Here is a 6,094-nt window from a genome sequence, read left to right as displayed (position 1 = left end):
TAATCTTGTAGATTGAGTCCTGCCTCACTAACATAATTGCCTCTAATCCTGCCTCATTAACATCATAGAGGTAGGATTTACAACACATAGGAAAATCATATCAGATGACAAAATGGTGGACAGTCACACAATACTGGGAGTCATGGCCTAGCCAAGTTGACACTTATTTTGGGGGGAAACAATTCAATCCATGACATTCTACCTTTTGGCCACCAAAAATTCATGTCCCTGCCACACGTAGAACATATTTACCCCATCATATCATAGCAAAAGTCTTAATTCAACTCCAGGTCCAAAATCCAAAAATTCTTCTTCATCTGTGAAATCTATAATACAAGTTATCTGCCTCCAAAGTACAATGGTGGAAGAAGCTAGATATTTCCATTACAAATGGGAGAAATCTGAGGAAAAGAAGAGATAATAGGCACCAAACAAGTCAGCAGAACACATTACATTTGCTCTCAAGTTTTGAAAATAATACTCTGTTCTCTGAGACCATTTACACAATGGCCCTGCCCTCTGGGCTCTAATTATTGGCCATACTCTCTGGATTCTGAGTGGAGGCTCCTCAGCCCTAGGCTTCAGCTCTGCCTTACAGGCCCACTGGAATGGCAACTCTGCTCCCTAGGCTTCAGGCAGCCCCATTCTCCTACTCCATCTGAATGGCGACTCTACCTTTTGAGACTGAGGCAGCTCTGCTTCCTGTGTTCCTTCTCTCTTCAGCTTCTGTCTCCTGGTTCCTTGGCCTCTCGGCCCCTCGGGCCTCTCTGCCTGCTGTCTGCCGTGCTGGAACACGTGTCCCAAAGATCTTTAGCTCTACCAGTAAGTGCCTAGGGGTACCCCATTCCACGGTAAACTTCCACCAGAAGGCACTCAGTTCTCTGGCTCCGTGAGTTGGCAAGCCTAGCTCCACTGACAACCACTCAGAGGCACCCCACTCTACCAGGAAGCCTCCTGAGCAAAGGCATTCAGCTCTCTTGCTCCATGGCTAGGCTCCAGCTGTTTCCCGCAGGTCTACTGGTTCTGCTGCTGCCTTTTGCTGCTGCTTCTCTCCATCTGTGCCATTTCCAGTGTAACAGCTCTCCTTATTTCCTCCTGAGTCTTCACCAGAATTGTCTCTGATGTCCACAATTCCACCAACAGTGTCTTCAAGACAATCTTAAAATTCTTCCGGTTTCTATCCATTCACAGTTTCAAAAACACGTCTATATTTTAGGTATTTGTTAGAGCAGAACCCTCCCAGTACCAAATTCTGTCTTAGTCATCTACTGCTGCTATAACAGAAATACCACAAGTAGATGGCTTTAACAAAGAGAAATTTATTCTCTCACAGTCTAGGAGGCTAGTCGTCCAAATTCAGGGTGCTAACTCCAGGGGAAGGTTTCCTCTCTCTTGTCAGCTCTAGGGGAAGGTCCTTGTCATCTAATCTTCCCCAGTCAAGGCGCTTCTCAGCACAGGGACCACAGGTCCAAAGGACACACTATTCTCCTGGCTCTTGTTTCTTGGTGATATGTCTCCCTGCTTGCTTCTCTCTTTCATATCACAAAAGTAATTGGCTTAAGACACAACTTAATCTTGTAGATTGAGCCCTGCTCCATTAACATAACTGCCTTTAATCCTGCCTCATTAACATCATAGAGGTAGGATTTACTACACATAAGAAAATCTCATTAAATGACAAAATGGCAGACAATCACACAATACTGGGAATCATGGCCTAGCCAAGTTGACACATATTTTGGGGGGACACAATTCAACCCATGACACCTGTGATCTACCCGACCCTTGAAAAATCCTTAGGATGCTTTACATCTGAACCCTATATTCTAACAGAGGAAGAGAGTCCACCAGCTGCAGAGTAGACAAGTCACATACAAAAAACAACAGTCTCCCTATATAGTAGCAATAACCAGTTTGAAAAGGCTGAGGAGGAAAAACAAAATCTCATTCAACTCAAAATAGCAAGGGCAAGTTATAAAATAAAACTAACCAGAAATGTTCAAGAAATATGTGAAAAAAAAGATAAAAGATTTTTTGAAGAACACATAAGTTCCTGAATGGGGAAACTCAATATTTAAACATACCCCTTTTCCATAATTTAATCAATAGATTAAATGTTCTCCTAATGCTATTCCAGTCAAATATCTGGGTTTTTAAATAAGAAACTGACAAGTTAGTCCTAAAATTCTGGAAAAGAATGTGTATCGTAATAACCAAAAAATATGGTCAAAATATACTATAGAGAAAATATAAAATAAAATGTGGTTTGGTGCATAATAGGCAATAGATCAATACAAGAGAAAAGAATTTAAAAACATACCAAAGGATCTATGTAAATTCGTTATAAGTAGTATTAAAATGAATATTCCATTTAGTAGAGAATGGGAGGTGTCTTAGACTGGGTTCTCTGGAGAAGCAAAACCAGTGCAGCATATAAATGTCAAGATTTATATCAAAGAAATGGCTCATGTGTTTGTAGAGGCTGGAAAGTCCCAAGTCTGTGGGTCAGACTGGAGGCTTCTCATGACTCATGAAGCAGCAAGAGCTGGTAAACCCAAGATTGGAAGATCAGACAGCAGGCCTCTGGCTCACAGGCTGTGAAGGCTGATGAATCCCAAGATAAGCAGGTAAGACGGCAGGTAAGCTGCTAGCTCAAGTCCCAAGAATCAGAGGTCATATAAAGAGGAGCCAGCTGCAGGATCCAGAGCGAGCAAACACCAACAATCTTTGCCAGAAAGTCCACCTATATTGTATGCAGGCCACACCACCAAGGGAACTCCCTTAAAACTCACCGGCTGCTCATAACAGATCTTATCATGGAGATGATTACATTATATTAGGTCTCATTTTGGAGGTGATTACATCATTACATAGCCTCAAAACTACATCTTAACTGCAAATCAATGAGAATCATGGCCCAGCCAAGTTGACACACAACCTTAACCATCATAGTCCATCTCTTGTCAGCTTGGCACCCATAGACATCTCTAAATAAAGACAATTATAACGTCATACTTGCACATAAAATGATGTAACCAGCATATACGTACAACTGAAAATGCACTATCCCTGTTTACATCTTATGTTTTATAAGTGGAAAAAACAAAAATATTTGATGCACACATAAAAGGAAGAAATACTCATAACAATTACAGCCCTCATTTCTGCAACTGGTCACGTGGTCATAGCTGGTACTTAGAACTACCTTCTTCTACCACTCTATCCGTATTCCCTTTACGCTCAGAAAGCATCTCAGCTAGTTGTGTTTTTTTGCCTGGTGGTGTGACCCAAACTTTCATTCATGAAGAGTCTGGACCATTAGTAGTCATGTTGGAACTGGGTTGCTGTAGTTTTCCTTTGACTTTAATCACAGGTTAAAGTAGTACTGAGAGATGCCCTAAGGGATCTCCTGTATTCCAGACATACTCTTCTTTACCTCCATTATATAATATCAATCCAATTTCCTCTTGGTAATCTGGATCAATCACACCAGCCAATACAGTGAGTCCCTTCTTTGTCTGTTGATCCAGAGGCATGAGGAGCCCAAAGTGGCTGGGTGGCATTCTTCACTTCCAGTTCAATGGAATCAGTGTTAGGTCTCCTGGTGGAAGCATTCCTCCCTTTGAGACTAAGACTTCTAGACCCACAGAGCATAGGGTCATGGGGACAGGAAGTAAAAATTTTGGGAGTGGGTCACTAGGGGTAATAGTAAGTGGTGCCACTCCAATTTCCACCCCTTGATTCCTGGACCCATGAATCCTGGCTATGGGAGAAACAGCAACATATATTGGACAATGGTTTATAGCATATACAGCCTCCTGGAGAACATTGCCCCAATCCTGCAAGGTATTGTCACCTAGAGAGCACTGTAATTATGTCTTTAGAAGGCCATTCTATCGTTCAGTCAAACCAGCTGCTTCAGGACGATAGGGAACATGGTAAGACCAATGGATTATATGAGCATGGGCCCATTGTCCCACTTAATTTGTTGTGAAGTGAGTCCCTTGATCTGAGATGATGCTGTGTGGGATACCTCGATGGTGGATAAGCATTCTGTAGTCCACAGATGGTAGTTTTGGCAGAAGCACTGCATGCAGGGAAGGCAGATCTGTATCCAGATTAAGTGTCTATTCCATTAAGAACAAAAAGCTGCTCTTTCCATGATGGAAGTGGTCCAGTGTAATCAATCTGAACACCAGGCTATTGGCTGATCACCTTGAGGAATGGTGCCTATTGAGGACTCAGTGTTGTTCTCTGTTGCTGGCAGATTGGACACTCAACAGTGACTATAGCCAAGTCGGCATTGGTGAGTGGAATTCCATGTTGCTGAGCCCATGCATAACCTCCATCCCTGCCACCATGGCCACTTTGTTCACAAGCCAATTGGGCAATGACAGGAGTGGTTGGGGAAAGAGGATGACTTGATTGTTAAAATCATACTCTGCTGAGGTCCCCCTTTGGTGAACATTCATATGAGACACAAATATCTTCAGTTCTTTGGCCCATTCAGAGAGGTCTATCCACATACCTCTTCCTCATACTTCCTTGCCACCAATTTTCCAATCATGTTCCTTCAGGGTCCCTGACCATCCAGCCAAAGCAGTGGCCATAGCCCATGAATCAGTATGCAATCACACATCTGGCCATTTCTCCTTCCAAGTAAAGTGAAAAACCAGATGCACTGTTCGTAGTTCTACCCATTGGGAGGATTATCCTTCATCACTGTACTTCAGGGAGTTCCCAGAAAGGGACTGTAGTGCTGCTGCTGGCCACTTTCTCGAGTTGTGCCTGCATATCATGCAGAACCATTTGTAAACCAAGCACGAGTTTGCTCTTCTTCAGTCACCTGATCATAAGGAACTCCCCATGAGGCCATAGGTACAGACTAGGAGAGGGTAGATAATGTGACAGGAGTGGAGACCATGGCATTTGGGCCACTTCCTCATGCAATTTACTTGTGCCTTCAGGTCCTCCTCAGGCCCAATCTAGCATATACCACTTCCATTGAATAATGGAGTGTTGCTGTGCACGTCTGACTTTATCGTTCTGTGGGTCAGACAACACCCAGCTCATAAAGGGCAGCTCAGGCTACATGGTGACTTGGTGGCCCATGGTTAAGCATTCAGTCTCTACTAAGGCCCAGAAACAAGCCAAAAGCTGTTTATCTAAAGGAGAGTAGTTATCTGCACAGGATGGCAGGACTTTGATCCAAAATCCTAAGGGTCTGCACTGTGATTCACCAATAGGGGCCTGCCAAAGACTCCAAACAGCATCTCTATCTGCCACTGCCACATCAAGCACAATTGGATCAGCCATATTATGTGGCCCAAGTGGCAGAGTGGCTTGCATGGCAGCCTGAACCTGTTGCAGAGCCTTCACTTGGTCTGGGCCCCACTCAAAACTAGCAGCTTTTCAAGTCACTTGATAAATAGGCTGGAGTAGCAAACCCAAATGAGGAATATTTTGCTTCCAAAATCCAAAGAGGCTGACCAGGCATTGCACCTCCTTTTTAGTTGTGGGAATGGTCAGATGCAGTAACTCATCCTTCACTTTAGAAGGAATATCTTGACATGCCCCACACCACCAGATCCCTAGAAATTTCACTGAGGTGGAAGGTGCCTGAATTTTTGTCAGATTAATTTCCCACCCTCTAGCACGTAAATGTTTTACCAATAAGTCTACAGTCATTGACACTTCCTCTTTACTAGGTCCAACCAGCATGTCACCAAAGTAATGGACCAGTATGATGTCTTGTGGAAGGTAAAGGTGATCAAGTTCCCTGCAGACTAAATTATGACATAGGGCCAGAGATTTGATATATCCCTGAAGTAGAACAGTGAAGGTGTTTTGCTGGCCTTGCCAACTGAAGGAAAACTGCTTCTGATGGTCTTTGGAAACAGGTATGGAGAAAAAAGCACTAGCCAGATCAATAGATGCATACCAGGTACCAGGAGATGTATTAATGTGCTCAAGCAATGAAACCAGATCTAGAACAGCAACTAAAATTGGAACCATCACCTGGTTAAGTTTTCGATAATCCACTGTCATTCTCAAAGATCCACCTGTTTTTTTTTTTTTTTTTTACAGGCCCAAA

This window comes from Trichechus manatus, unplaced genomic scaffold, assembly GCF_000243295.1.
Source record: "Trichechus manatus latirostris isolate Lorelei unplaced genomic scaffold, TriManLat1.0 scaffold00019, whole genome shotgun sequence".
Classification (NCBI taxonomy): Eukaryota; Metazoa; Chordata; class Mammalia; order Sirenia; family Trichechidae; genus Trichechus; species Trichechus manatus.
The sequence above is the reverse complement of the archived record's forward strand: the minus strand, read 5'-3'. Positions refer to the sequence as shown.